General features: G+C 52.0%; 1 protein-coding gene across 1 annotated transcript in view; it reads right to left on the bottom strand.

Annotated features, from left to right (window-relative positions):
• The window catches only part of PDE2A (phosphodiesterase 2A), a 61,248-nt gene that overhangs the window by 31,269 nt on the left and 20,097 nt on the right, over positions 1-9,882 (bottom strand). The window lies entirely within an intron of this gene.

Below are 9,882 nucleotides of genomic sequence, written 5' to 3'. Positions count from 1 at the left end.
GCTTCCACATTAAAACAAAGCAAAGTAAGCAAACCAAAAAATACCCCAAATTTGAATCCTGGATCCACTATTTATTAGCAGTACATGCCTTGGTCAGGTCACTGAGTCACAGTCTTCTACCCATAAATTGGGGGCAACTATAGCTATAGATACAGGCTGATATGAAGATAAATAAAACTGAACCCTAAAAGTGCCTCCCAGATTACTCACAGAGAGTAGGTGCACAGCTAAATATCTGCTGAATCTGGGTCCTACTCACTTTCCCCATTAGGGAGGCGGTCTCCTCCAGTCTCATTTTTCAGCCTAGTGAGGGGCTAGGTTAGGAGTAGCATGAGTCCAAGGGGGGCACGACCCCACAAGGTGGGAGGAACACAGCTGAGCCAGCCCCTGGCAAGATGGGAGGGGAAGGAGAAGTCAGCCTTGACTGCCTCACAGCCTTCCATCCCAGGAAGAGGCCTCGTGTCGTCCTTGGAGAGCCGGAACAAGAACAAGAATGGTCCCTGCTTCTTGCTCTATTAGCTTGGCCAGAGCCACAGTGATCAAAGAGAAAGGTAATGGAACAGGGGATCCAAGGCCAAGGCAGGACCATGACTCATACCGTCCACTCAGCCACGCTCTCCCTGCTAGCCTGCTAGCCCTTAGAAGTTCTTTCTGATGTCTTCCCTGTGGATGGCTGGGTCTACGTTCAAAAAGCAAAGTGATTATCTATAGGATGAAGGAGACATGGCTTGGCTCCCATCCATGTGAAAGTGATATGAGATTGAGGGTCTTAGAGGGCCACAAGCTCATCATAAGCCCATAGTGTAAGTTTGGCTGATAACAAATTAAAATGCTAAAACTGCAATCCGTATTAATTAAGATATGTTAACCTGAATAGAGAAGACGACAGTTCCCCTGCTTATAGGCTGATCAGACCATCCCTAGGGTATTGTGTCCCAGGTGAGGACAAGATGAGACTCAAGAGTAAGGAGGGAATTGGAAACTAAGTCCTGCCTGTGACTAAGACTGGAGAACCCGGGGGAGCCTAGCCTAAAGCAGGGGTCTCGGTCTTAAACTTCAATCTCTCAGGCTCTCCTAAGCAGGGGGACTGGACCTGTGGCCCCAGCAATAGCCTGGAGACCCATAAGGTTTCACAGAAGGCTGCCCTTGGCCTGGTGGAATGAAGGACCTTCTTCCAGGCAAAGCCACGCTACATAGGCAGAGGCCACCAGGAGAGAGGTAAGAAGGGAGCTCCCCATCCCTGAAAGTATGCAAGAATGGGCTAAATGCACATTTTTCAGAGAGGCTACAGAGAAGGAGACCTGCATTGGAGTCCAGACCAGCTCCAGATTTCACCCTTGCATCTTCTTCGCTTCAGTTTCCTCTCTACCCCACTCCTTTCCAGTCCTGTGTTTCCAGGAGTCGGGGGCAGTGAGCTTTCTCCTAGTGTGTGCTCACTTGGCATTGCTTTCCCCAACCCCCAGCCTCCCTTTGATCCTTCCCAATGCTCAAGGATGAAGACACATTTTGATCTCAGAGATAGGACTCTGCCCTTGGACAACAGAAGCTGAGGCTTCAAAACAATACCACCCCCAAATTGGATCAATTGTCCTTAGGCGCTCCTCTTCACAGTGCACACACCCTCAGCATCACACACACCCAGCCGCACAGCCACAGGGCTTCACGCCCTTGTGGAAACACCCCAGCATGGCTTCAGACACCCTCCCAGTACACACACAGACTCACACGAGTGCAGCTATTTCCTTACGGATTCACAGGGCCAGGGCTCAGAAACACCTGCTGGTATCATATACACATAGGTCTTTTGAGGTCAATTCTGTAGATTAAAGAGGGGAGGAAAAGCTGATGGCTCATATAACCCTGAAATAAAGTCTGCCAACCCAGGCTTCTAAGACTAAGGCTCCCAAGGCAGGGCCCTGGAAGGTGGTGCTGGTTTAGTCTGCTCCTAGTTGGAGACAGGGCGGGTAGACAAGCTGAGTGCAGAGTGGCCCTGCCCCGCAGTGGAGTTTGATATGTGTGTGCTGTGGAAACTGGAGAAGAAGGGCCAAGGTGATGGAGTGAGCCCTGATGTAGGGCGAGAAATTTTTCAAAGCCGCAGGCTTGGGACAGCTAAGTTTCTTCATTTGACAGATGAGGAAACGGAGGCTCAAAGAGATGCAATACCCCATCTGTGGTCAGCCAGCCAGGCAGGGCAGAGCCAGGTCTGGAACCCAAGCCTCTGGATCTCCAGGCCCAGTCTGGTTCCTGCTCTGCACCCTACCGATCGCCAGTTCCCTCCCCAGGTGGCTTAGAGAGAATAGTCTGTCCTTTGTTCCGATTGGTGGGCTCTTCAACCTGTCCTTTACTTGGATTGGGGGATGTCTTGACCTGTCCTTTACTGGAATTGGTGAGTGCCTCTCTGGCCTTTGTTTCGATTGGTCAGTTTTCTGTGACTCTTCAGGCTAAGGGCAGGATAATAGCAATGAGGGGCGAATGGGACAGGAAATTTGGGAAGAGTTGGAGCAGCAGCAGGGAGGGGGCTTCGCATCCTTAGTCAGAGTGGGCTGGATGCAGATATGGCCAGTGAAGCCCAGGGCTCTCTGTGTAGCATACGTCTGTCCATTCACTTCCTGGCCCTGCCCTGCCCACCCCAGGGGTGGGGGTGCTGTGTGCACGAATTGCGGCTGGGAAGGACCACTTCATACCTGGCCCTCAAAATGCTCTTTAAGGCTTTCTCAAATGCCACCTTCTCCCTGAACTTTCCCAGATCTCAAAGCAACCTCGCCTCCACTGCATCAACTCAGGAAGGAAATCATTCAAATTCCAAAGCCCATGAGGTAGGCGCTCAGAGAGCAGAATGGCTGCCCCAGTGAAGGGAGGAGAGAATCAGTGAGGAGCAGCTGAGAATGACAAGTGGGGATATTCCCAGATGGGAGGCACAGGTGGGGAACTAACGAGGCTCCGGTCAAAAGCTAGAGCCCCAGGAAACTTAAAAAGAAGAGGAAAGGGAAAGTTCAGATAGAGCTACACCCACTCTCATGCACATCTACACATGTCACACACATATCGCTATGCACGCACCACTGCCCAACATATATGTACACACCCTTACGTAAACATGCACACACACCAATAAAAATGCAACCATATATACAATGTACACACAAATATACACCTAGGCATGTACACACACATACACACGTACACACACAGAGTCCAGGCTCAGGGTGGAGTGAAGGAGGTCACATTTCCTGTCCTCAAAGCTTTTTTTAACAAACATCAGCATAAATGTCAGCATAACAACCAATTTCCCAGACCCCAGGGGAGAATTTATGGTGTGTAGAAAATAGCAGCAATTTCTAGTTCTGTCCCAGATGGACTACAGAAGCTCTGTGTGGCCTCAGCAGTCCCCTTTCCTCTCTGAGCTTCGGTTTCCTCAGTAAAAATGGGTCCTTCCAGTGTTACAACATATAATTCTATGGTTTTGTGTTTTAATTCAGTGAAGATGGGTGGATGGCTATGTGGATGGTTGGAAGGATGGATGAGTGGATGGATGGATGGATAGAACCTTCCTGCTTTCCCCGACTCACTACCTATAGCTCTGTGGTTGAAGGTAGGATCTCTCGGCCATAGACAGTGCCATTCTCCAAGCACTAGTCTTTCAACCCAGGTACCAAGAAAGGGGAGCTTGTTCTGTTCCAGAGGGGTCAGGAGCCAGCACTGGGACTGGATCAAGATTTCTGTACTCATTTGTGCAGGGGAGAGGGTCCAAACTAGATTATTTCTAACTCCTTAATGCCTAGGATTGTACAAAGCCAGAGACCGTGGCCTTATTCCTTCTGGTGCCACCAGGATAGGGACTAATGTCCTTCTTGAGGGTCAGTGTCACTGTCACAACCTGCTCTCCTGTCTTGTCTCCATGAGTTTCTATGTCTTTTCCCACCTCCAAAACCCCACCTATTGCTCTCTCCCTTGCCTGGAACTTAGAGTCCCTCCCTCCCTCTCTGGAGGGAAGCCTTACAGTGCCCCTCATGGTAATAACATCAAACCCAATGGTCCAGTACCTCCGAAGACTCAAGTTGCGTTACTGGGACAGGACATACATACTGATTCTTCCAGCTCTGCTTATGTTAGATCCCCTATGTGGCCTGGCGGGGGGCCCTCCTCTTTCTCCAGGCTTTGGTATCCTCTTCTCTAAATGGATGGGGGTCCTTCGAGATCCTCCAGGGCCTTGGAACCCCTCTCCCTCTCTATTCCTCTTTCCTTCCCTCTGGGGCTATGTCTCTCTCTCAGGCTTTGTCTCTCCAATCTCTCTGAGTGGATCTCTCTCCTCTTCTTCACTCAACGTCCACCTCTTTCACAGGTTACTCTCTTGTCTCACCTCCAAAAGTCTCTCCTCTCCCACAGCTTCTGCCATTTTATTCCTGTCTGCCCCACGCATTCCTGTCTCTCCTGCCCACCCCTTCCCTAAACCTCTAAGTATTCACCTTGAGAACTTGGGGAGAAAGTATCTGACCCAAAATGAGTACCCATAGAATGGGGAAACTCAGAAAGGTGGCCCCGATGGGAGAAATCAAGGGTGCCAAGGCAGATGCCAACTATACTCTTTGGCTTCCTGCCGCTCATTCTGGTGAGTGATGTATACAGTCTCTTATCTTCCCATAGAACCAGAACTTCAAGGGCAAAGCAGCAAATGTGTCTCTGTGCCCAGCACGTGCCTGGCAGCCAGATGCTCCATTAGGGTGACTGCAGAATTTCACCAAAGGAAGCCTCCTGGGGACCCAGGCCAAAATAGGGACCCAGGCCCCTTTGGCTGGGCCTTGGACCTCAGCCTGAGACCCAGTACCCCAAGCTTACACTGTGACTCTAATAGCCCTCACAGCATGCCTAGCCTGATAGAGTCAGGAGACTCTAAAAGGAAGTGGGAGAAGCAGCCCTTCCTTCTCTCCTCCCACCACCCACACCTGCCACCTACCCAAGGAGCCACTGCTAACAGAAATGGTGCCTTACATACTCAGAGAAAAGCTGCTCAGGAGTGCTCAGATCTTATAGCTCTGGACCTCCCCTCGACAAGGCTGAACTGGACCATGGGCAGGAGAATAGAGGAGAGAGGCTTGGAGATCCTTGGAAGACTGGATCTGAAGGAACTGGAGGGAGAGAGACCCAGGCCACAGTTGGACGAGATCGAATGTCAGTGCCCTGCTTGTGTAGGTCATCAGACTTTGGGAAAGGGAACGCCCTTGGGAAAGGGAATTCCCTTCTCAAGGGAATTACCTTTCTCAAGCACCTACTATGTGCTAGAAGTGTCTCCAGTAGTTCTCAAACTTGACTGTGAATCCCCTGGAGGGTTTATTAACATGCAGATTGCCAGGCCCCATCCCCAGAGTTTCTGATACAGTAGGTCTTGGATGAGGCCAAAAATTTGCATTTCTGAAACATTTTTAAATGATGCTCCTGCTGGCCCTGAGACCACATTTTGAGGCCCAGGGACTGCACTGTCTCTAATCCTCCTACAAACCCTAGGAGGTGCTTGTTTGACCATCCCATTTTATAAGAGAGGAGGCTAAGGATCCGAGAGGAGGGGCCTTGCTCAGGTGAGAATGCCCATCCTCTGGCAGCAAGTCCATTCCACTCCCACCACATGATGGGGCCTCTGCAGGGAAGGTCCCAAAGGAGGGTGCTGAAAAGAGAGAGTGAGGCAGGACAGTGGGGCCATTTGGGACCAGGGCACATGGAAAGGGTCACTTGGAGCTCAGGAGCCCAACCCTAAAGGAAAGGCCAACACCCCCCCCCACCTCCCCTATCTTTCTCTTCCTCTCCTTCCTCCTTTATTTCCCCTTTCCTCCTCCCCCACCCCACCTTCTCCCTCCTCCAGCCCTTCGCAGACTCCAGCTTCAGTTGTTACTCCAACAGGGCCGCGTCTCCAGCCTCTGAGCCACACTGGAGACACGTGCACTGTAGAATACACCTGAGCCCAGTCCTGGCGCCCCGCCACCCCCACGAGCGTCCACGTCCCTTATGAGCTCGTCCCCCTCCTGAGAGCTTATCCACTCCAGTATTCAGAAACAATTCCTCCTAGGTCCCTCACACTTTCTAAGCCAGTCTCAGCTTCTACTCTAGCTCCAGCCTCCTCCAAAAATGGCCTCCCGATTGTCCCAGACCCCCTTAAGGGTTAGGTTTGGGGGTAAAGGATGAAAAGGGGAAAGGAGTTGGGGAAAGGAGGTAGAAATTGTGTGAACGCTCAGATCTCCGAGGAACTGACTCACTGGGATCCTTCAGTCTCTAGCATGGGGCTGTGGTCAGGAAAGGAGGAGATAAGGGAATAGCCAGAGTGAGCAGAGGGAGGGAGGGAGGGAGGGAGGCAAGAGCTAGATGTGGGGAGGGGCAAGATGGTCCTGGGAGGCAGACCTCAGATCAGGGGTCCAGGACAGGCTCAGGGCTCCTTCTGTACTCTCTCCACCTTCGGCTGCCTCTCCACATTGCAGAGCCAATAGTATCTCCATCCCCACTGCCCACATTCTATTCCATGCCACTGCCCTCCTCCCAAGGCACATCACTAGCATCACTCTCATCTCTGCTGTCCCAGGCATCTTGGTCAACTGATGCCTCTACTGTTCTTGACTCCTGGCCAGGGGCCTGTGTGGGCACGGCAGGCAGTCACAAGGAGGCAGATATAAGCTTGCTGTGAGTCAGTCATACCACAAAAGGGAAGCCTGGGCAGGAGGGAGGGGCGAGCTCCCTGACCCCAAGGGTGTGCAAGCGAGGATGGAGGGGTGAGGTGGGGTGGGGGCATAGAGTTGGTGGGGATTGGCGGGGTTAGGCTGCCAGGCCAGGGAATCTTGCACTAGGAAAAGGGCTTGGTGAGCTTGGCTCACCCTAACTCTGTCCCAAGCTCTCCGTTTTTGTCTCAGTCTCCCTGGGTTCTCCATGTCTGTCCCTCTTGCTGTCTGTTCTTCTCTGGTATGCCTTCTCCCACAGCCTCGCTGCTTGGTCCCATGCCTGTATTTGGCTCTGTCTTCAGGGCCTGGGCCACCCCAGCTGTTCCCCAAATCTCAGAGGGAGGCGGAGTATGAGAAAGAGACTAGAACAAGACAACAGCCAAGAAGGGACCCTGGAGACAGGGGCTGGGGAGACCTCAGGAGTGGCCAGGGTTAGCCTCTCCAACCCTGAGGTGAGGACACTGAAGACAAAGTCAGAGCTAGAAGGAGTGGGGTACTTTTTTTTCTGGCCTTCCTCCTTCTCCCTGCCCCTGCAGGAATGTGCTAGCAATTTTTTGGTTCCTAAAAATAGCCCACTATATTTGGGGTTGGAGTGAGGAATATTCTGGACAGGGTTCATCTCAAGCATGCCTCTGCCTCTGGGCTCCCATCCTTTAGGTCTCCCAGACTGGAAACCTCTCTGAGCTGTCCCCCACTCTCCAACCTTACCACCCCCGACCCTTCGTCCCCCCTTTCTCTAGGCCTTGGCTCCTCCATTTCTATCTCCTGTACTGGGATAGCCTCTCTTCTCCCTTCTTGTCCTTCCAGGCCTGGCCCTAGTCTGGCCCGCTCTAGTGCCCTGACCCTGCTGTGCTATTCTGCCCCCCTGGTCCTGTCCTCCAGTGTTCACTTTCCCTGCACTGTTCCTCTGGGCAGATCAGCAAGGGGCTGGGCTGCAGGGCCCCCACGCAGAGGTTGGCACTGAGACACCACCCTTCCCCAGGGAAGGGGACATTAGTAGAAAGATACTGCAGGCTCCGGGGCCTTGTACCCTGCCCTAAACCCTGGACCCTATTGGTATCTCCATTTCCTCTCCCCAACTTTAGTTTTCTCTTCTGCAGCCTAGGACAGAAGTTCTCTCAATTCCAGTCTCCAGGGGAAAGCCCATCTAGTCTCACCTCCTCCTTGCCTTCATTTTCCACATGGGAGAATCGAGCCCCAGAGAGAGGAGGTGATGGGCTCACGAGCCCACAGGAAGCTGGCCATGGACCTCGGTCATGCTGCATCATTACTCAGGGTCCCTGTCAGTGGAGCTCCAGAGGCAGGGGCAGGCTCCTCACACAACCTACCACCCCACCCACCCTGCCCAGGCAGGCAGCCTGGCATCCAAAGTTATTTGCCTTTGGAGGGCCCAGGAAGCCGAAGAACAAACATCCGGAGTCTCTGGAACTTCTCCTACTCTCTCTCCTCGCATCTCAAGGATCCTGAAGCCACCAAGGGTGCAAACACACACACACACACACACACACACACACACACACACACACACACACACACACCTGGGTAAACATGTGAGCCCAGGAGATATTGTGCAATTATTGTGCCTGTGAATCTGAGCAGATCCTTTAGGAACCAGAAGAATAGGCTAAAAAGATGATTATGCTCCCTTACTAGACCCTATGTAAATTTTGCCTCGGAAATGAAAATTTAAATCACTTTCGTATGACCTTTTCTGATTGAAAAATTCTTTGATACATTCATCAAAATTAACCCTTTCTCTCACTTTGTGGGAGCTTGCATTTTGCTGGTGACCTAAGTACTTGTATGGCCTGACCATTAGTTGTCCATAAGTCATGTCCCCATGTGACCACAGCAGAATATGTCCCTTGGGTTACTAGAAGAATGTCTGTGTGAAAGCACGTGATTCTGTGATTCTGTTGGAGAATGTGTGTGGGAGTGTAAATGTGTGAGCACTCCTCTGTCCACATCTGTGCATGAGCCATCTGCATATGCAGTGACCATCACGGCCTGTGTCCATACCTATGTGAGCTTGGGTATGTTCAGTGAGAGTGTAGCTGTGGGGGACTGTGAGTGCACCAGTGGCCGGTTTTGTCTCCAAATGAATGGATGAATGTATGGCTGAGAATGTTGGTGCCTGTGCATGCCGGGTATCTGATTCTCCTCCCCCATACACCCCTATCACCTCCTCTATCACCTCTGCAAGACCTGGGCTCATGTCCCTATTCTGCCACATGTCACCTGTGTGGCACTGGACAAGTCTTTTAACTTTCCTGGGCTCAGTTTCATCATCTATAAAATGGTGCCTTCTCCCAGCACTGCTGAGAAGACAACTAAAAGCATTCAAGTCCCACCTAAGCTGGCTCCCAGTAAAGAGCCAGGCCACTAATGTTCAAATTAGATAGAGATGGCCCCAACTCTCTGGGCAAATGCAGTCCTGAAGAACAAGGACTGGTGGTGGGGGGAAATGAGCCGCGTGTCAGTGCCACCCCACCTCTCTTGGAGCCCCTGGCGTAAGCTATAACCTGTGAGGTTAGAAGCAGTGGCCCCGCAGATGACCAAGTAACAGCAGCTCCCTTTCTTCCTGTTCTCACTCCAGGTGTGCAGCCTGGGACTAGGGGGTCTCTGACATGGGACTGGGTGGACATATTCCATATGAGGCTCCAAAGACATCTACTCTTGGGGCTTCCCTTGGGGCTCTGTCCCCTCTGCCCACCCTCCACCCCTCCTTCCACAAAGCCCAAGAGATGGCCCTCCTGAAGCCATGAGGGGGACTGAGCAGATCTAGGATGCAAAGACCAGCTAGGCTGGCCTGGCCGAAGGCTCAGAGATCTCTTTCTCCCCCAGCCCAAATCCCATGGCAGACAGGGAGACTGAGACATCAAAAAAACCAGAGACCCTCCCAGGGAAACAAGTGAACCCCAGTCAGTCCAAGCTTCTCTCTCGAGTCTTCTGTAGCTGGAGCTGAGGAAATCCAAGCTGTAGACCCTGTTTGCTCCTAAATGGAGCCCAAGGGAATGGGTGGGGGTCTCAAGAGACAGGCACTTCTAGACCTGTGCCCTCAGCTGTTGGTACCCATCCCCACCCTCTCCACCCAGGCCAGATCCCCTACTGGTGTGATTAACTAAATTATGGTTTTTTTCTTGAGCAAATTGCCATCGGCCTAATGAATGAGGCTGCAGGAGCC

Source organism: Pteropus alecto, unplaced genomic scaffold (assembly GCF_000325575.1).
Source record: "Pteropus alecto unplaced genomic scaffold, ASM32557v1 scaffold468, whole genome shotgun sequence".
NCBI lineage: Eukaryota > Metazoa > Chordata > Mammalia > Chiroptera > Pteropodidae > Pteropus > Pteropus alecto.
This window is presented reverse-complemented; position numbering and strand designations above follow the sequence as displayed.